General features: G+C 38.9%; 1 long non-coding RNA gene across 13 annotated transcripts in view; it reads left to right on the top strand.

The window, feature by feature from the left end:
• The window catches only part of LOC137843238 (uncharacterized), a 96,344-nt gene that overhangs the window by 34,602 nt on the left and 38,847 nt on the right, over window positions 1-22,895 (top strand). For all 13 annotated transcript variants that reach the window (XR_011089421.1, XR_011089423.1, XR_011089422.1 and 10 more), the window contains one exon: window positions 1,257-1,372. This is a non-coding gene — a long non-coding RNA (uncharacterized lncRNA). The remainder of the gene's footprint in view (window positions 1-1,256; window positions 1,373-22,895) is intronic.

The following is a 22,895-nucleotide window of genomic DNA, read 5'->3' on the forward strand; positions in this document are numbered from 1 at the left end:
TTTGGCACTAGTTCTTTCTTGAAGGAAGGTTTATTGTTTCTTTTCTTCCTAACAAATTTACAGATCTGAGGGTGACAGAAAAGACTAGTGCTATAATGTGTCCTTACTTACGAAGAGCAGTCCTGGTTCCCTGGAGCTAAAACTACATTCACAACAACTTTCTAGCAGAGGAAGAAGGTGTATTTTTGGTTTTGGTAGTGGGATGTTTGGAGTAATTACAAACATAGCAAACATTTTTGTCTCTATGATTTGATTTTGCAGCTCAGTGATCTAACATTAAGTGCACTGAGCAGTTACGATAGAACCTTTGAACAGTTCTGAGAGGTGGTTTGGGATTGTTCCTAGGTAACAAAGCATACTGTAGAAGTTAGGTGATTTTTTTTTTCCCCACAATCTACATGTAGTTTCTTGCATGCAAAGCAACAGGATTTCTTTACTTCGCATACTTGTGCCAGATATTCTAGCAACTAAGAAAACGGTTGATATAAAATAGAATGTGTAAATTACATACCTGTTGAAGGGATTATCAGAATATTTTATTCTTTCTACAGAGTCCAATATTGCTGTGCAGAGAAGGGGATTCATGATCTGATTACCAATTCTATATGTTATCTTTTTTGATTTATTTAAAAACAGTGGATCGAATTATTAAGGTATCAAATCAAGACCATACAGCACAAGTAGATTGACACTTAGTGTTGCTGCCTTGCAGGCTTACCTGATTCAGACACAAAAAAACTAAAGCTTTTTGCTTTTATTAAAGTATGCTGGTCAGTACGAAAGTGCATGAGCCATGCTGTTCATAAATAAAAAATGTGGAATGAGGGATAGTTTTTGTAATAGTCACAGTGAAAATCTGAAACTCAGAAATTGATATTTTTCCTTTTTTTCTTTTTTTTTCTTTCTTTTTTTTTTTTTTTTTTTTTTTAAGCAATGGTCATGTTTTTAACAGTATGTCACTGAAAGCACGTCTAACAAGAAAATTAATTGAGCTTCAGACTTACTCCTGGAAGTAAGCTGAGCTCTAAGTGTTATGGTTAAAAAGCTTTTGTAGATGAGACCATATTTTAAAATTGCCTTCACTTAGTTCCATCTTGTATAGACTCATTTGGAACTGGATTCTCATGATTTGGGATGTTGTCTTTGGTATCCCAGTGGGATTTTCAAATGTCACTGCTGAATTTTGACACTGCTTATGTTCCTGGAAGCATGGAGAATAAAAATAATTCTGAACAAAATAATTTTATTTATTTTAGGTCCACTGATAAGATGCAAACCAGAATCTGCTTGCCATTGTCTATTCAGTGTCAGATGCAGTGTCAAAGCTAACAAGGGAGCCTGAGAAGTAGCATGACTCCAAAGAGAAGCATTGGTAAGTCAGTCATCTAAGTCCATTAAGAAGTTGAGAAAATGACCTTTCCCATGAACAGATTGTTTTTCTGCTGCTTTGTAGTTAAAGCATACTTTTAAGAAACATTGATAAAAGCATAGTAGGCTATTCACTTTTTGGAAAGTGTTTATGCTTTCTGATAGGTGGCGAATGAAAAATGGCATATTCCTCCAAGGTATGCTTAGTTAGAACATTTAGCCAAAGCCTAAACTTCTAGAAAACTTAACAGCCCCTCAGCATTGCATTATGGTTTTGTTTAAGCGTAACACAATGCTTTTCATATTTATGCAGCTTCCACATTCTTTCAGAATTAATTATTTGCATATTTCTGTTACACAGTAATGTAGGCTGGCCAAGAAAGATATTGTATCTTAGAAGGAATATTTTCATTCATTCAAACTCCATTGAATAATATCATCTGCTTGAGGAGTTTCTCATTGACTTTGAGTTTCTCATTGACTTTAGACCTATGTATTGACTACTATACAGCAAAATTGAAATAAAGCTACTCCCACAACACACACCTAATTCTTAGGTCTTCACTATCTAAATATGCTTCACAGGCTTTTAAGCTCCTTCCTGAACTCTTAAAAGGTTGATTTTTAATGTGGTAGCCATATGGTTTGTAATGATATTAGTTCTTAAATTTACTGATACTCTTATACTGTCATGCACAAGTTCCCTTACACCTTAAGGATTGTTTAATTGTGTAAATATAGCTAACAATGTTACTTGACTTTAATAAAGCCTACTAATGTGTTAAAAGGGATTGAGAAGTCACATGATTTCCCTTTACACCAATAGCAGTCAGTTCTGATCTGTATTTTTACAAACTTACATTAATGTTTATAGCAGAATATATATACACAGGTGACTAAAAGAAAAAGCTTTAGCCTTTATATGTTACTGGAAAGTAGGGTACAGGTATGTACTGTACTCAAGTCAGCCTGCATATGGATATATAGCAATTGCCTAAAGATAAATTTAGTATATGTAGATAGTTTCTTGCTATGATGCTTGAGAATGAGATAACTATGTTTCTGAAGCAAAATAACCCTGTCTTAAAAGTCATCTGGATAAATTCTTCCTTACTTTTCCACTCTGTAGAACTCTTGTACAAGGATCTATCCACCCCACCCTTTTCCAGAGTTTCTTTCCATTTCCCGTTTTGATAACTGCTGCAGTTTCTTGGTGTTCTTTACCCCTATTGGGCCCAAGTAGCTAGTACAGACTTTCCATTAATCATTACATCTTACTAACGACATTTTTGTAAAAGCAATGGAGAACAGATGATGTCTGTTGGTGTACCAGACATGGGAGTATCTTCCTACACTTCCTCGCCTTTCTGATTTTGTTATAGTCACACTGTTCCATAACCTATTCTAGCTGATATTACTTGTCCTCTGGACTGTTGTATATATGTGTTTCCTTCCCTGTACATGCTTTACCTATCTAAATCTTGTGTATCATAAAATAATGCTTCTTGGCAGTGCAGCTGAAAGAACATGCCCGACATGTACCATAACCTGGGATGCAACTAGAAGAATATAGGCGAGATAAGAGGATTCTCAAAATATTGGTGTATTTCTCATGGTTCACACATGAGAAAAAAACACCTGAGAATTGCATCCAATGCAAATGCAGACAGAATTGGGACAGAATTGGAAACAGCTGTAAACCCTGCCTCAGTGAGGTACAGCTGTGGTAGTACGGTAAGTACTACTCTGTAGTATAGTGAGGTAAAGCTGTAGTTCTGTTTCTATAGGGATGCTACCCCAGCAAAAATAAATTGGGCAATACCTGATCTAAGATATTAACGTTGTATTGTCATGATGTTCTTCTGACATCCACACACAATCATTACATTACTACTGCATCAAAAAGGTCATAGTTGCTTAAATAAATAACATTGGTATTTTGCAAATGAGCAATTATAAAGCTTATTTTTGTATAGCTGCTGGCATTGATCCTGCTTTACATTTTTTGACACCAAAGACTCCAGAGTGAATTCCTTTTGTCAGCCATGCAGTGTAGCTTTGCTGTGGTAACATCTTTTGTGACCTTCTCAAGGTCAGAAGACCTTGACAGACACAGAGCAGACTGCAGGCTAATAAGAGTAATAAGTTCTGCACTTATTTACAGTGCAGTTGCCTTGGTTGTCCTCACATCCTCTCTATTCTCTTCAGCACTGGTTTCCTCTGGTTCATAGCACAGAAGTCTTTGGTGTCAGTGCAGTGTGTGTCCTGTGCAATAGCTGATTTCTGTCTCAAAAATCTGCTTTTACAAGACTCCAAAAACATTTGCTGCCTTCCCCACACCTCCTTATTTGTATCTCCAAAGCAAAATACTGCACAAAATTTTGGCTTGACAGAGGTCCCATTACAGTAGTTACCACAGAGGAGAGTGGTAAGCCTAACTTCTGAAGTTGTAAAAGCCACTTAACAAGTAGTAATATTGCAGTTTATCAGAAGGGGTTCTGAGAGGGAAAAAGTTAAAACAGAATTCCTGTGAAACTCAGGATTGCATTTGTTTTTTAAAAAGCATGAGTCAGTGTTTACTGTAAAGTTCTTTTTTGACTACAGGCTGAACAAGGAAGGAAACAAAGTATTTGAGCTCTCTGTGTAAGGCAGCTACTTTCTCTGTGCCTTTGTCTTTCCTCTGTTTAATTCCCAATACCCTAGAGATACAGTTTCCTCCCTTAGCAGGGACTGTGACCTTAAAAATAGCCAGTTCCAAAATAAACACAGCAAAAAGGCCACTTCAATTGTTTTACATACATGGTAAATAACCAAATCTGAATCCTTCCTAAAGCTGGAATTCATAAGCTTTTGGAGCTTTTGTTTCTTGGGAACTTTGCATTACTTTGTGCTCACACTGTATGTCACTGTTTCCAAAGAAATTTGTTAGATCTTAGGGCGCCATTTGCCTGTGATTTGTTTCTATTCTCATCTCTCTTGCAAATTTTCCCAAGGATGTACTTTCACCTCAGATGAGAGCGGGGTGGGGCTCACATCACGCAGGGAAGTGGCAATCCCAGGGCCCTCTCATGCTGGTGGGCATCGCTGCTGCCCAGGGCCAGCTGGAGGAGTCGGCAGCTTATAAAGCAGAAACCTTTTCTGGACACTTTTACTTCTAGTTTTAAAGCTCTGTTCTCTGATGCGGTTGCATGAGGGAGGAGGCAGGCCCGCCCTCTGGATTGCGGCCATGGCAATAACCCCATCCAGGAGACCTCTGGGCTGTCTCATCGCCGCCACTGCCACCGCTGCCTTCATTTCCGTCTGCAATTGGACCAGAGTTCATGTTCATGCAAAAGCCTTTTCCAGGAGAACTTACCATTAAACAGATACAATGGGGGAAAAAACAACCCCTAACTTACTGCATTATCGGAAGGCTTGTGGGCACATGTTAAAGCTGTTCCCAGCTCCCTTGTTGTTAAGGGCTGTACCGATCATTCGGGAGCTCTCCAGTAGTGTACAACCAACCAGTAAGAAGAGAAGGGCAGGAGAAAGGACATTCAAGTCCACTAAATAAATCCCTCTGACAGGCAAGAGGGATCTTTTTCCAAGTCTGGCCAGGGAGCTGTTGTCTTTATGCTGTTGCATGGAAAAGTTAGTCATGTCTTATGAATACTGCTCAGGGGTCGGAAGCTTCTGACCTTGCTTAGAAAGGTGGTTTAAATCTAGTAGAGATTCAAGAGTAACAGGCTGTTGGGTCTTCTGGAACATTTCAAGCCTTTCTCCTCACAAACACCAAGTAGTGCTTGTGCAGACTGTCACAAAATGCAGGTATTCATGGTACTTTTCAAGGCCTGAGTTTATATGGCAGGAATGAATTTTCTTTCTCTTCCCACATGAATATTATGCTAGCTATATCTGTGTGGTATAGAAAATACTTTAGCACTGGAATACTTTTCTCTGAATATAGTCTAAAATCTTTTGTTTACTTATAAAAATGTATTACAGCATTTTGAAGTCTCAGGACAGGACTATGGAACTATTTTGGCTAATGCAGACAGCTTGGTTCTTTAAGGTGTAGGGGAAAGAGGAACAGCTAGCAAATGAGTGGAGGGAAACAGCACAAGAACATTTTGTGTACTTTTCCATCTAAGATGTAACAGGGTTTGGGAAGGTTTTTAACCCATTGTGTTACCCAAATCCACGGGGAACTCATTTTGAAATTGAATATACCAAAGCATTTATGATTTACAAAGAGGGAAAAAATAAGAGCCTTAAAAAATATCTTGTGTTTGATCTATTTGTCACTATGAAAATATTGACAGAAGGCAAAAGAATGGCCTTCATTTAGCTTATTATTGTTGGCTTGCTTTAATGCTTTCTTATTAAGAGCAAACTCCCATTTAGATGTGAGATTAACTCTTTCACTGTTGCAAAGGAATGAAGACTGAAATTTGGAACATAAAACTCCTGCAAGTAAGGATCCTAACCTAGGTAATCTGTATGTGATTCCTTCTCAGAAATGTGTACTGTATGAGAAAGAACCTTTTAAAAGTAATATATATATATATATATATGAAATAGTTTATGCAAAATGTATGTTTCAAAATATCTTTAAAAGCAGCCTCTTCTGTAAACTTAGAAACATGGTGTTAATTACACATTCATAAAAGTAGTTGAGAAAATAAATATTTTACGGGGAAAAAAGGAATATAAAAAATCTTAAACAGAGTTTGCAAATGTAGTCTCAGGATAAGTTCTGAAATAAATAAGGATCTGTCTTCACTGAAGTGTTAACTAGAGACCCAATTCAAATATTACTGGTAACCCATTGTCAGTCACCCACAAAAACCTCCAGTTTTGTCAAGTGCTTTTCACTTGAGTCAGCTAGTCCTTCAGCTTCGGAAGCCTGTTTGGAAGAACAAGTGCTACTGATGTTTAAATTGGTAATGCAATAGAGAAGTGGCGAGAGACTTCAAACTTGAGTTAACACAGTGCATCAGCTGCTAATCCAGTCATGCTGTGCTGCTAATCAAATCATTCTGGTAGTCCAAACTCTGTTTTCCAGTGTAGTCACTGTCACACAAGTAAGAACTAGGTTGAAGTCTGTGCCAAAAATGCGTCTTAGCAATACTTACCCAAACCAGCTTCTGGCTGGCCGGTCTGGGTCCCAGAAACTGTCTGCATGTGGCAGTGCAAGGGATTGGCTTCTAAAACAGATAAGCCAGTCCCTTGCAAACGCCATGCTGCAGTTGCTGTGTTGCTGCTATTAGTAGCCATGCTTGCTAGTTTGAAGCCCACTCAGGTTGTTAAACTCATTAAGGTTGGCAGGAGAATGATTAACTTGCTCTGGGTTAGTAATGTGATGCCTAACGTTGCAGAGGAGGTAAACCTCTTTAGTTTAAGCTGTCTGTTAAGAAGTTTAAGCTGTCGGTTGTTGCTTTACAGAGAGACGGATGCTATTGCTGCCATCCCAAAATTCCTAAAAGAAATTGGTAATTTGAACTATTTATTCTATTAAATTCCCACTGATTAGCATTAATAATAAAAGTAGCTGTATTGTTATCACTGGAGTATCTGAGGAAGCCTTTTGGCTAGAACGTCATATGAACAGGAATGTCTGTTGGGATATTTAGTTTCATCTCCATGGACAATGTGTGGTTGTTCTCTTTTGTAAATTTTCTGTTAACTGTTAGTGGACTGTGTAACTTTGTAGAATAGGTAGCAGTTACTACAGGCCAGCACAAAGCACACAAAAGTGCTTCTGAAGAATGCCAACATGCATGGAGAATTTGGAAAGTTAGCATTTCACTCTAGTGAGCTAGTGAACAAGATGTTCACACTTCCCTTCTCATAATTTCCCACTGGGCTTTGTTTTTTGTCACTGACCAATACATTGCTATGTCTCTGTAACTGAGAGTAAACTTTAGAATTCCTTCTTAAACTATGAGGACCTCTTCCTGCAAAACCCCATCTCCTTTAGCTCATCTGTGTAGTCTTGTTTGAAAGCTGTTTGCTCAGATGTTCAGTATCAGCTCTGCCTCGGCACTTCACGAAGCTTTCATCACTACCTCAAATCAGGGTTTAACTGATGTCTTGTTCACAGTAGGTACAGAGCTCTTAGTGTTTAAGACTGTAGCATTTACAACACTTGCATTGTGCTATGCATATTTTATTGGAGTTCAATAAATAGACATGATTTTGACTAGTTTGCCATGGGGACACAGAATGTGGTTATTGATGTAGTACATGTAGGTATTGGTAATAAAGCTTATAATAAGCAGTAAGCTTGTGTTTGGAGTTGTGGACCAGACATACCACTTCCATGCAAAATTCATTCACTGTGCAGGGTTCTCCTTTTGTTTTGTACTTCTTCATTTCTTTTTGTGTTGTATTTTGTATCTTTGGAGTTAGAGATTTCTTTGTCACAGGAACCTACAGGATTTAAAATGTAGGGGGACATTGCTTTATTAAAACAATTCTTTTAGTTGTCATGGCAACAGGTCTTACATAAATGATGGAGAGGAAGTATATAGAGAGATACATTCAGTCATAGTGATAAATCCACTACTTTTTAAACAAACAAGGAGGCACACTAGGGTTTGGTTTTGTAGTTCATTTTATTCCAGATTATTTTTACAACTTGAGTATTATCCAGGTTCATAGTCAAAATTACAGCACTTGTATACTCACAGTTGTATCAGATTCGCTCTCTCTGGCCTATATAACAATTAAGCTCCTTCATTAGGAAACAGATTTATCAAAAATGAATGCAGAACTACATACTAAAAAGCCAGACATGATACTTTGTGGTTGTCTGCAAAATACTTCTCTGAGCTCCTCCAAAACTTCACTCAGTGATACAGACAGCAACTACAGCATGAGGGAGAATGCTGTAGTGACCCTGAGCTTGTTTGAAGCACTTTTTAACAAATATTTAATTTTCTTACAATTTAGCTGTGTTAAAGGATAATTAGAGACTAGGGAGGGCTTGGAGGGGGATGCTTTTATAGTATCAGCATATATGATTTCCAGCATTTACAAGTGGTTAAGGAATAGTTCACCAAAGAAGCGAAACCCCAAAGCCCAAAACAATGCTGACAAAATCAGGATTTTTTTCTTTCTTTGGTGATTTAAGAGTAGAATCAAATTTAAACAATATTAGTATTTCTTTTCTGCTGAAAACATTTACTACACTTAAAAAGATGTGTCAAAGAAATATGACATATTGCAATTAACATCCTTAATATTTTTATCCCTATTACCTGATTTTCAGTGTGATTTCTGAACTGCTGTCCTAATTTTTGCCTGTCATTTTTCAGCCTCTATTCTCATCTGTCCACAATAATTTCTTTTTTCCTTTCATATTTTACCTTTCATTTTTCCACTTTAAGTCCTTTTCTTTTTTTTTTCTTCATGCCTAAATTCATTTTCTGTTTTTCTCTTACAACTGTAAGATCTTCCTATTTTCAGTATTATTAAGAAAAGCCCTTTCAAAATATACCATAAATGTTTTACAGTATATGATTATTCCTATTCTAATGTACAACAAACCAAAGCTGATATGGCTTTAGACCACTGGTCACGATGCAAATGGTATTCTTCCACACTCATTTCCCTCTGGCTTACAGCGTGCTCTTTAGTGTGACCAGAAAACTTGGGCTGTGCAAAGTTCAGCATCAGCTGGCTAACTGACACCAAGTATCACAGAGATTGACACTCTCAGGAACTAATATGATACACCTCATGGAAATGCTGAAAGTACTTGTTTCATCAGCCTTGAAAACTTGCATTTACAGAGAAACAACTGAAAAGTGCTGTTTTATGATAAATACGGCTTCAAGTCTTAAGCCCATGCAATTGTTTTGCCTTTTTAACAGTTGTCCCAATTTAAGGGCTAACACCAACTTCTCTTTCATGCCTTCCACACTTCTGAAAGTAAGCCTTGGTAGCCTCGGTGTAGGTTGCAGTACATCACGTTTTCCTGTGGGGATGGCACTGTATAATTTCTAGAAATATGTAAGTAATTGCAAAAACAGGAGCGAGCAGGGAACTTAACAAGGACTCTACAGTCTACCCACATGTTCCTCACTTAGGTAAGTCAAAAGTGCAATACAACTGTGCCTCCATCATACCTTCCTTATGTTTTTATTTAAACGAAAGTTGAAAGGTGGGGTGTGGAGACTTCTGGTTTTCTGAATGTCAACAGGTGAAACTCAGTGTGTTCATTTCCCAGGAGCTCATGCAAACATTTTTTTCTTAATCTTTGTCTTGCTGTGTTTAAGTTTGCAGCTGCTGGATTCTGCTTTGAGTCTCAAGTTCAAAGGAGCCCAGACACTCTTTCTGAAATATCACAGAAACCACTGAACTTCACCTGGCTTTGCAAGGAAATCTTGTGAAACCCCAAGTTTCCCACACTTCCAGTGTGAAACCTTATGTTAACTCAGACCTTTTTTCTCCCACCCCAGATCCTCTGAAGGATCACAACCCTTAGGGAACTTCTTCATGAACTTTGGCCTGTTTTCAAGTTTGTAACAAAACTCAAAATTATTTCCATGATTTTGGGGTTTTGTAAGAAAAGCAAAGCACAAATGTAATCCATGTAGCCTTTAAATCAGTGGGTTTAGAGATGGTTCATAACCTTTGAACACAGCATGTGTGTACTAAGCTTGGCAGCCATCCTTATTTTGGCAGGTTCAAGTTTTGAAAGAGCTGTCCCACCTGTTGTCACAGCAGTGTGGCAGATTGCTGGCCCCACCGCAAAGATACGGGACGCTGCAAAATAAATGTCTCAGGGAAATAACATCTCTCATAAAACACAGAGGGCTATATTGTGTTGTAAGACCCAGCCTTCACTGGAGTGCTGAGGGGGTTGTGTAGCAGCTGGGCTCTTCAGACGCGTCTCTCACAGGGCTGACTGCAGCACCGTTTGGAGTGGGACCTCCACCACATGTTAACAGCATTGCACATATGCCCATCCCGGATGGCTCTGGCTCAGCTGAGGGTACAGACTGCAGTAATAATTCTCCTTCTGTCCTCTTATATACACTACAGGTCTAGCCAGCCCAAACAAATCTCCTTTCACTTGCTTTATCTCTTACTTACTTGGAAGGTTCAGTGTAGCTTGGAAATTTCTGACATGTAAAGGCACAGAGAGACACAGTGTTAGTGGTAGATTTGTCACAGTCATATGTAAACTGTAGGCTAAATTCTTCCTTTTTCTGAGAACATTTTACCTCCCTGTCTCTGGGGGTTCAGAGTAGTTTTCTTTCAATGCAGCCAGGCACACCAGCTTCCTCCTGTTTACCACCAAGGGACAAAGTTTCAAAATATGCCTCCACAGACTATTTATTTATTCATCCAGGTAGCTGGTTCACTCTGCTGCCTGCATCCCAGATATGGTGACCTAACTTGTGGCTTCTGAGTGCTGGCCATATCTTCCCATTCAGTTGACCTTCTTCCTTGCCTGCTTTGTGACTTGGTTTGTTGAATGTCAAGTGTTATGCTGGAGTGCAAGTCTTTGTAAGGAAAGAGAAGCAGAAACAGAGATATGTTGCTTTAGCCTAGCCTCTTCTAATGTCAATATACCTGTATAATGTCTGTGATGTTGACAAGCCTCTGTAGTTATGCCTTACCTGCTCTTTTTGTCATCTATTACAGATGCATCAAAGCCAGAAATACACTAAAATGAATAACAACTTTTTGTTATATAATAGTGTTTTTAAACTATATCTCCATTTTCAAACATAATATTAGTCTGGTCTGTTTGCTTGTTTTCTGTCAGGAAACAATGTAAGCAAAATGCCCTCAACCATGTTTGATTTATAGAAGGATGACAAAAACATATATATATATATATTTTTTTTTTTATTAAAAGTTGTAGTTTGAGGTTTTTTTGTTGTTGATTTGGGTTGGGTTGCGTTGTTGTTTCTTTCCCTTAGGGAGCAGTATAAAAGTGTCTAAATGTCTGAATCTTTAAACCTAAAATTTGGCAGGTACCTAAATCTTTAATAAGTTGCATGTGCTCTGCAGTTTTTTTCCTAAAGATTTGCATATTTGTTTCCTAGGATGCATCAGTCGCTAATACCTCTAGGAACAGTCTGGTAGGCACACAATTTTGGTAAAAAAAAAAAAAAAAAAAAAAAAGGAAGGTACTTATTAAATTTTGGATTTTTTTTTTTTTTGCTTTCATTTGCTATGGTATTACCTTATTTTGCTTTTGCTATTCCTAGCTTATTATACACTAGAATGAAAAGTTATCTGCAGAGACAGAGGTAGATTCCCTTTATATGTTCGTTTGCTGTTTTTGGTGAAAGTGCTTTAAAAGCTATGCTGAGCATTTTAAAGTTCCTGGAGCTGTAATAGAAAACATTAGTGTCTGGACTTTCAAGGGAAGAATGTGGTTAGGATTATAGCAACTGAGTCACTGTCAATGGGTGGTCTTGAATCCATATGGTACACAGTAGATAGGAACACAGAAGAGCCTTTGCTTCGATAGGTGAAAAGCTCTACTCAAGATTAAAAAAAAAAAGGACATGCTAGACTATATTTTACCTGCATGGGGCTTAAATATGGTCGGGTTGCGTCTCAGTGTGGCTTTGTTTCAACTTTTCTGCAAAGGAAGATAAAGGATCTGCTTAAAAGCTCAGTAGCTGTAATGTTACGTGCTTCTTTTGGCTCCTCAAATTTCTTCTTTTCATTCAGTGCTTTTCCATTGTTGCATTTAGGCTTTAATGAGACAGTTACAAAATGTCTGCCTCACTCTGACCGCCATCTTGTAGCCTGGTTGTTGGATAATGAAGACTGTGAGAAATAGAAAATAAACAGCATGGCATGGAGGAGATTTCAAAAGGAGTACAAAATCTGCATGTTTTATTTAGACGCTTAATTGTTGCCGACTGGCTGCATTTAAACAAGCGACTTTACAGTGTCTGGAAGAAGACCAGCTCCCGAATTTGAGGAGCTGACCTTGGGCAGATGCCATCAACTGTTCTTTTCTATTGGCATGAACATGCTGCTGGCAGGATCTCCCTGTATCTGCAGTTGCTAACCCGGCTCTGAATCAGAACCTGCTTGCATTGCACTAGGCCACCAAATCATGCTATTTGTTCTGAATATGTTTCACAGCCTCTTCAGTAACAGAGTTTAGATCTAGAATATATAGGATGTTTAAAAATAAGGACCTTCAAAATCGCTATCATTAAGCTTCTCCCATAGAGCAACATATAATGTTAAGAAGAAGGAGTGGAAGGGAGACTCCAAGCTTGCTGAAAGCAAACTGAAAATGCACTGCGGGAATTGAAAGGATACAAGGGAATTGTTACTGTGGTCCTATGGACAGGGTGCTAACTGTGTGAGGAGTGCAGTTAGAATTTATGTGCTTCCTGTATGAAAAACTCCTTTTTGTGTGTAGAACGTGGGCAAGGGGGGATGGGGAAGGACTCCTTACATTCACAGGAGGGTGTATATTCAAAGCTGTTTAAAATTCTTCCGTATCTTAATGATAATAGTTAATCCCAGTATCAGAACAGTACTTCTATTTTTAAAATGCAATCAATCAATCATTTTAATGCATTGTGCCTTTAGTGCCAAACATCTCAGAAAGCAGTGTATACAGTAGTGAAAATAAAGCATGTGAAACTGCTTCTATAGAATCATTTTTCCTTTCTTCCTCACCCATACATGTACAGTAGAATCTCAAAGCTGCAAGAAAAATCTGGAATTGTGTAATAGTGACTAAGTCCTTTAAACAAGACCAGTTGCCATGTAAGGAATGTGGTCGTAGACTGAGCAAGAAGTCACAGACTGACTGAAGATCTCTCTAGAAAAACTGCATATGCTGGGCTTTCTTGGGTTTTGTTGTTGTCTTGTGCGGTAGGAAGTACATTCAGATGCTTGACTTTCTTTTAAGAGGATTACACTGAAAATTGCTTCTTTCAATTTTTTTTTCTCAAGACAGCTTCCTGTATGTCTACCATGCTCTTTCAGAAAGCTGTTCATATGGATGTAATAGAGATTGTAGGTAATTTAAGTTCAGTCCCTGCTTCTGCCTCAGTGATGCACACAAAAGCACAGCATTTGATTATGCATATGTTCTTCACGTGCAAAATAAGGATTAATGCTTCTGTATCATTAGTGCTTATAAGTTAGGTTGAAGTTCCTCCCATGCACTCCAAATCACCTATCACTGTTAGCAATAAAAATGTGAACTACATGACTGTCATGTTAATGGTGTATTAACTGGGAGGATTTTTAAATACTTGAATGTAAAAGTATCAGCCCCATATTCAGAGAATAACTAACTACAACGAGAGCATACTTATATAAGCATATTATCTACATTTTTACTCACATGTGGATTCTCTCAAAAGTGAGCCTTTTCTTCGGTCACTCACTTTCTGAGACTGAGCCTCACCCAATGTATCGATCAAAGGCTTTGTGTTTTTTAACTATCAGCAAGAGACAATGATGTTTTCAGTCATTGAACTGATGGGACCATTGTGCTGGACCATCCTTCATTTTTTCATTGTCTGTTCAGGTTCTTGTCATTCCAAGAGTTCTGCATGCCAGCAGGCCTTTATGTCTGCAGAAGTCATTGCCAGTCTGTATTAGTTCTCTCTTAGGTACTCCAGGAGATTACTTCTTCCAGGTTTGGGTTTTTCTTTGTTGTTGTTGTGGTGTGTTTCTGAAGAGCACTCATAGGCAGAGAAGATATGTAGATGATTTGCCTTTTCCTCATTTACATTACCGTTGCTGCTCTGTTTTGTTGGTGTGGGTTTTTTTCTTAAAGTCAGGGCTGTGCTTTGCACAGTCACTGTGGGGAGTTTCTTAAGTAAAGTTAACTGTATACAGGTATAACAAAAGAGTTGGTATCAACTGTTACCAGTGGTTTCATTTACATGTTCCACGTGCATCTCGGCCAGCTTCCATTTCACAAACTCACTCTGTTTTTTGTTTGCCACTGTTCTAGTCTTTGTTCATTGTTTGTGTTGAACAGAATGGAAACCCGGTGGCACTTGAGTCAGATTTTATATTGATTTCTGATTTTTTTTTTCATTTGGTATTATTTTTTTCTTTCTGTATCTATGAAATACTTCTCCTTCGAGAGCTTTATCCATTATATGTTGCAGTCCTGGTGTACTCACCTAAATACAGCACTGAAGATCAAAATGTGTTGATGTTAGATTTTGAAGAAAGATGTGTTGAACCCACTGCTGTCAATGAATAGTAAGGACAACAAATGCACGTGGTTTGGATCAAGCCTCTCTGCAGACTCAAGCACAAGTCTGTCCAGTTTGTGAATCCTTTATTGCCTTAGGTTGCAGGATAGTGCCAGATCTAGTTGCACAGGTAAAAGAAGAGTCCAAAACTTGGAGCATCTTCGGTGTTCCAAGTACAGAAAGGGCTTCCAAGCTTCTGCAGGTCTCATTCTTTAACTTGCGGTTTTAATTTCATTAAAACCTTCCTTTAAATGCCTGTGCACTTCTGTACACCTGTGTCTTCCCCCTTATTCTGGTCATAATGTCTGAGAACTTCCAAGTCACTCTCTGCCCAAAATCATCTCTCATAAATTATGAGTTAATTTCAAGCATTTCTGTTACCTCTTCAGTAAAGGGGGAAATTCTGAAAGGTATTTTAGATTTCAGCTGAACAGTATTTTCGACAAGTATAAATAACAAAAAGTAACTCGGTGCAAAGCAAGTTCACTTGAGGTGAAATTAGCAACAAAGGAATGAATGATCTGGAAACAGATCATAGGTTACAGAGATAAGACATCTGGATTTCTAGTCAATTTTCTGAAGGTATAACTAGGAGTTATTAAGTTCTGCTTTCCTCTTACAGTAGGCCATTTTTTATTCAGGGTCTCAAATTAGCTTCCTTAGGGGATCAGTAAGTGTCTATTTTTGTAATTAATGGGAAAAAAAAACACCTTGGAACTGCAAGGCAGCTTATGACAGTACTTCTTAGCCTTATGATTTTATAACTGCAATTTTTTGTGATTTCTACATATAAAGTCGTCCTTCCTAGGGACAGCTGTCTCAGCAAGCAGAATATGATCGTTGATGCCAAGATTTGATGCCACTTATTTAAAATATTTCCCACTTTGAAAATTCATATCTTAGGCAGTATCTCAGAAGAATTTTTTTAAGTAGCAATCAGGAGGGCCTGCATTTCTTGTTTGTTTATGGCAGCAAAGGACTGGATCCACTCGATCCATTCCCATTGCATGTTTCATTTTAATAGGCAGCAAGCATGTTCTTCTTCTTCCTTGAGATGTGTCTGCTATCTTGACATCTGGAAAGCAGCCATACAGGGTTCCACACATAGTTTTTGCAAACACCATTTGCTGGTGGAATGAGCCAGAGCAGACACCTCTTTTGGCAGAACTTTGTTGCCATCTATTTTTAGTTGAACTCTACTACATCACATTACTGTGTGTAAGCCACCAAGAGTGTGGCTTGTAGGCAGACACTCAAAGAGAGGGAAGGCAGGTTTTCTGTCTGCACAGTGGCTGAAGTGTTCAGGGGTGAGTTATCCACATGTTCTGTGACTTGCCTCCTTCTCATTAATATAATGTAGCAAACTGTATTCTGTGTTGACAAATTGACATGTAAGTGGGACTTGCACTGTTGTTTTTGTTACCCTCATGGCACATGGGAGCACATACAAACTTTAGAGGACAATGCTGGCCAGAATATGCCTGTTATGAATTAATAGAAATGATATACTCTTAAGAGAGCATGCTTACAGAACAGTGCATACGGTAGCTGAACAGGTAGATAACTCTGGGTTTGGGTCTCTCAGCTGAGGTCCATTAGATAATCTAAGGACAATTGACTATTATTCTGCCCAAAGCAGGAAGAGAAAGGCCTACAGTTTCTCACCCTAACTGACAGGGCAGCAGAAAGAAACTGTGTAGATTCCCTGCAAAATTTCACAGTCTCTGTTTCCATATGAAAATGCCTTTCTCAGATGTTTGCAGAAATAGTTTATTTTTGCTGGTTTTGATGCTCATTATGCTTTTGTATGTGATCGTACCTTTGTATGTCAGATAAATTTAAATTATATGTTTTTAGTTCATCATACCAAAATAACTATGGCATAAATGAAAGACTGGGGTATACTAGGGTATACCGATAATATATGTTCTGATATTCATCATACGGTTCCATGCTTTGCTTGCATGAGTGGTAGAGGACAGGCTGTCATGGTGGAGTGTCAATCAAATGTCTAGATGATTTTTTTTTCTAAGTGTTTTCTGAGAAGATGTTAGGTATGGAAGGTGCATGGCACTCAAAAGTTTGAGTTGTATTTGAATATTCAAAGTCCTGTTTGTGCAAAATATATTTACTAAACAATTATCCAAAGCTCCAAAACACGTAAAGAACTTCCACATTTTTTTTTTTTTAATGAAGATGCTTGGGTTTATTTTGTAATTGATTTTTTTATTGTTGTTTGTTTGTTTTGTTTTGTTTTAAGTTAAGTAAGAACTTTCCCCTTTTGAATGTAGAGCACGAGTTTTTGCCAGGATTTTGCAAGCAATTAGTTTGCACAGTGTTTGGACACTCAGCAGGTCTCTACAGATCAACATTGGCTAGGAATGTAAGCCAGTGGCAGGTGAATGGCTAGCTTTCATTCCTTTCCCATAGTTAATGTCAAAGGGTCAGAGATGATCACATCAGTTTTTTAAACAAAATTGTAAAAATTGCAGTGACTATGTTTCCAGAAGTAAAAAAGCTTGCTAACGTTCAGCATTGGCTGTGTTAGGCTTCCTGTGGTGGTGACTTTTTAATTGGGTATTTTTTAATCTGATTATTTGCTTTTCAGCATTACTTTACCAAAATCATTAATTTAAAAAATCTCAGGGAGAAAACCCTGAACAAATGCTAGTCATTACCATTGTTTCCCCTTGATATTAGACACGTGTTTTCATGTAGCAAGAAGCATTTGTTTCGCTTCTGCTTCATCAGGGCCCAGTTATAATTATGTCTGTAGCTTGAGTAGATAGAGTTTTGATCTGGTCTGGTATCCAGATACAGCTATAAAACTTCAAAAATTATTGTGTATGCTGTACCAGTCTTCCTATCTATATGGATTGCTTTTGGATAACAGATCGTTCTGAGAGCACTTTTCATATTAGAGAAGATATAAATGATTTCTTTGTGTATTTTCTTATGCCTTATTGAGTCAATCCTATGTTCCTATCTTACTCTAGATACTATAAAATACCTCATTTACTTGCTTCATCATTCTTCATGCGTTGTGGATCGTTGAAGTCATGACAGTCCTATTCATCCTTCCTACTTTAATACTTTGTAGTAGGTTATGTTTACATTAGAAAAATCATATTTTTTTCTTCCATGAATTACCAAGTAGGTGAGTGTTGTAGTTGTTATTCACAGCTTAGATGATTCATTAGTGATGGAATATGGTGTTCCCTTCTTAAATGAATGGGCTGCTTATTTACAACACTCAGTGTTATAGCTGTGTTTCCAATGATGACGAGTTGGGGTTTGGTTTCTTTTTTTAGCAGCTAAGGATCATTCTAGCAAAAATTGTTGGTAAGGCAAAAACAAACCTTGCAAGTTCCTGGTTTCCTAGCAGCCTAACCTTTTGTACAGACAATATCAGCTCTCTTTGGAGGAGTCAGATTATCATGCTGCAAAAAGCAAAAGACTGAAATGTTATTGAAGAATTCAGCAAGTCTGAGAGACTTCTGTGAAGAATCTTTGCATTTACAAATTCTCATTCACTTTAAAAAATTCTGTGAAAGTCTGTTTACAGTGGTGATTAAAGTATTGTGCATTCAAGGTGTCTCCTACTGGACAGGTTCAGTCAGCTTTCACTGAAATAAGTCAGTGTCCATCCAGTGGACAACTGTGCACCTGCAGTATCCAGCAACTCAATTAGAGTGTGTTCTGGGTGTGAGGGATTATTATACCCTAGCATATGTAAGTACTTATGTTCTTAGAAGAAAAATTACTTCACTGCAGACTTGCTGTGTCTCGGCTTATCATCCACATTTTATTTAAATATGTGTGGCATATTTGTTAGTTTTGATGAAGGTGCTTTCTCTGTGTACTGTTGATGCTGCAACATGTGGAAATTAGGAAATTTGTATTTTAACTTTTCCACAGCACCATAAAAGATTGTGGAAGATGTGCGTTTGACAACATAACTTGTATACAAAAATGATGCATGTACAGTATGTGGACAAGGAAACATTTAAATGATAGTAGGGAGAGTTACATTTTTAGATTTCTTAGGTATTATGTGTTTAAATGCTGAATTTTGACATTGCATGAATTCTGGATTTTTTTACTTTGCTTTTTCCTCCTTGCTTGCTTACTTTTTATTTTACCGGCACTGATTTTCTAACCACAATAAAGCAGACAGAATTACTCCATGTTGAGAACCTTGTTAATTTTATGGCCCGTTTTCACATGGAGATCAGTTTTTATTTCCCCCCTCACTCTTTATTCTTGATTCAACTGTCAGTAAGGTTTGTTGAGCAAAAACACTGGATGTATTATGGGAAGAAATCTAATCAAGGCAGCACCAAGGGACAGTCCTTCAGAATCCTCCCTAGTGACTGTGAGCCAGACTAGAGGTTACTATGAGGTTACTCCGTCTGACTTTAACCAAAATACCCACCTACTTCTGAAAAGGCTGCCGGCAGCCTTGTGCATGTGTAACAGAAGCCTCATTAATGTAAGCTCCCAATATATATACACCTGTTTTGCTAGCCCCCAGCACAGAGCCTGTGTTTCCTATTTTAAACACTTTGCATGTCTGTCTACATTCCCTTCTGTTTGCAGTTGCTCCAGTGTGGTACTGCAGAGCAACTTGTATGCAGTACCTCCAGGGAATGCAGAAGGCTAAATAAAGTTGTGGCAGATGTCAGTGGACTTTGCCAAACACTATTTTTCAAGTTAGATAGTTTGAAAGATTCATTGACTAAGCCAGACTTTGTAATACAGAATTAGCCTCATTAGTGCATAGCTTCATTAAGTATACATTTCTTTAACTACTCCTCTATGAGGTATCGATGAAGGAAATTGCATTGACAAACATGGGGGAAATTTTTATTTGATTGGCAGAAGTCTGCTCCCAAAACTTCATCTCCAAACCCTAACTCTCATTTTTGTGTATGGAGTTTAACTCCTCTTAGAGTTAAATTCCTTGAAAAATGCAGCACTTCCTTAGGGCTGTTACCTGTTTTGGCTCTGAGTTCTAAGAAATCATTTGACAGCAAAATTACTCTAAGCTGAACTTTTCCTCTTTTATGAACTATTTGTTCAGTATATTCCAGAATAGGGTTTTAACGCAAGAAGTTACGTATCTTCTTTGTTAAAGACACACACACAAAAATAAATAAATAATAAAAAATGGTATAAGATAAAACTGCTGATTCAGCATAGCAACAAAGCCTTAGAAAACCCACTGAGCCATGTTCCCTCTGGCTGCCTAGCTTCATTTTCCCAACCAGTGCACAGGGAATCAGTTGTGTCAATACCTCTGATAGGTCCTTGCCATATTTTGCAAAAGGAGCAGTAAGTTTGTTTCACACAGCTCTCGAGAAAAGCATGGTAGCCCCCCAGGCATGTCCAAAGATGCTGCAAAACATTGATGCTCTGGTACTCGCACCCAGGAGTCAGCAAGGCTCTCCTAGCCATGCAGGGGTTGGTCACGGGGGACACACTTCTGGTAGTTGTGTGGCCCCTTGTTACACCATGTGTAGGACGACATTTCTGTAAGCAGGCACACCTGCTATTGCATTCACACTTTCCATAATTGTTTTCACAATGCACAGTTGATAATGTCTGTTTTATTTTTGTTTCCAAAGCCTTTTCTGTATGAAATTTCAATAGGGTATGAATCCTAGCACTAGGTATTGATGGCTACCAATTTCTGCTGTGAAATCTGCTCTGCAGGGAATCAGAGAGGCACTATAGGAACTGAATTAACTGTACTTCAGTTTTAGCATTTCTCCATCTTCAGTGATGGTCTTGCTTGTATTCTGTTGCAGCAGTTGATTCTGAATTATTACTGCCTGAGAGATATCTGGAAATTTTTATATGCATTTATATTAAGCACAACTTTGGGAAGCACAGTATCCTCAGTTAAAAATCCTAAGAACTTAAAAATTCCCAGTCTGGAATGGACCAAAAGTCTGTCTGGCCTACTGACATGTTTCCAGCAGTGGTTAGCATAAATTAAAAAGTTGTATGATATGCATACATATGATAAACTAAAAATTGTATGTATATGCAATAAACAGGCAGAAGTGGTGTGGTTATTCAAGTTAGTCACACTGCATATTAGAAATCATCTTGGTCTGTATGAAGATTGGCCAGTGGATTCTTATGCTAAAATCTTACTTTAACCTATGGATCTGCACCATACATCTTGTCAAACACTAAATGCGTCTGGGGTTAAGTCCACACATCCCAGCCATTTGCAAATGATCTCATTGTATGAGCTTTCATATTCAATGACAGTAAATAGAAGATTGCTCAAATACAGTTAATAACTATCTTAATTATTTTTAGTAACTTGCTTCTTTATGTAATGGTTTTGGTTTGTCTTCATAGTTTCCTTTTTATGTCAGAATAAGACCCGTTCTTCACAGAATCATCTAGGTTGGAAGAGACCTCTAAGATCACCTAATCCAACCTCTGACTTAACACTAACAAGTTCTCCACTAAACCATATCACTAAGCTCTACATTTAAACATCTTTTAAAGACCTCCAGGGATGATGACTCCACCACTTCCCTGGGCAGTCCGTTCCAATGCCAGACAATCCTTTCAGTAAAGAAGTTTTTCCTAATATCCAACCTAAACCTCCCCTGGTGCAACTTTAGCCCGTTCCCCCTTGTCCTGTCACCAGGCACATGGAAGAATAGACCAATCCCCACCCTGCCACAGCCTCCTTTAAGGTACCTGTAGAGAGCAGTAAGGTTGCCCTTAAGCCTACACCTCTCTGGGCTAAACTACCCCAGCTCCCTCAGCCACTCCTTGTAAGACTTGTTCTTCAGACCACTCACCAGTTTTGTTGCCTTTCTAACGACATGCTCCAGCACCTCAATGTCCTTCTTGTAGTGAGGGGCCCAAAGCTGAACACAGTACTCATGGTACAGGAATTCTTTTAGTATCTGTTGGTGTTTTGTGGATTTCTACTGTAGAAACATTTTTTGTAGTTGATAGAAGCAATGATATGTCACAAAAATTTTCCTTTTATGAAGTGTTTTAGTAAGGTTGCACAATTTTGGTCAGACCACACAGCTAACAGGTGTAGGAAGCAGCTTATAGCTGTCCCACATCCTTTATGTCTTTGAGCAAACATCAGAGTGCTTATTCCAAAAAAGATTCATAGCCAGCACTTTCCTAAAATGGGATTAGCAGTGCCACTTCATGGAAGTCCTACTTGAGCATTGCGTACTGCATTTTCACACAGAATTTCTAGGTTGGAAGAGACCTCAAGATCATCGAGTCCAACCTCTGACCTAACACTAACAGTCCCCACTAAACCATATCCCTAAGCTCTACATCTAAACGTCTTTTGAAGACTTCCAGGGATGGTGACTCCACCACTTCCCTGGGCAGCCTCTTCCAATGTCTAACAACACTTTCGGTAAAGAAGTTCTTCCTAACATCCAACCTAAAACTCCCCTGGCGCAACTTTAGCCCATTCCCCCTCGTCCTGTCACCAGGCACATGGGAGAACAGGCCAACCCCCACCTCTCTACAGCCTCCTTTAAGGTATCTGTAAAGAGCAATAAGGTTGCCCCTGAGCCTCCTCTTCTCCAGGCTGAACAAGCCCAGCTCCCTCAGCCGCTCCTCGTAGGACTTGTTCTCCAGACCCCTCACCAGCTTCGTCGCCCTTCTCTGGACCCGCTCAAGTACCTCGATGTCCTTCTTGTAGCGAGGGGCCCAAAACTGAACACAGTACTCGAGGTGCGGCCTCACCAGAGCCGAGTACAGGGGGATGATCACCTCCCTAGCCCTGCTGGTCACAGTGTTTCTGATACAAGCCAGGATGCCGTTGGCCTTCTTGGCCACCTGAGCACACTGCTGGCTCATATTCAGCTGACTGGCCACCATCACTCCCAGGTCCTTCTCTGCCTGGCAGCTCTCCAACCACTCATCTCCCAGCCTGTAGCTCTGCTTGGGGTTATTGCATCCCAGATGCAGGACCCGGCACTTGGCCTTGTTGAACTTCATGCAGTTGGCCTCAGCCCATCGGTGCAGCCTATCCAGATCCTCCTGCAGAGCCTTCCTACCCTCAAGCAGATCGACACACGCACCTAGCTTGGTGTCATCTGCAAAGTTACTGAGGGTGCACTCAATGCCCTCATCCAGATCATTGATGAAGATATTAAAGAGGACCGGCCCCAGCACCGAGCCCTGGGGGACGCCACTAGTGACTGGCCTCCAACTGGACTTGACTCCATTTACCATAACTCTTTGGGCCCAGCTATCCTGCCAGTTTCCAACCCAACGAAGCGTGCACCAGTCCAAGCCTAGGGCAGCCAGTTTCTTGAGGAG

This window comes from Anas acuta, chromosome 1 (assembly GCF_963932015.1).
Source record: "Anas acuta chromosome 1, bAnaAcu1.1, whole genome shotgun sequence".
In the NCBI taxonomy this organism is placed as follows: Eukaryota; Metazoa; Chordata; class Aves; order Anseriformes; family Anatidae; genus Anas; species Anas acuta.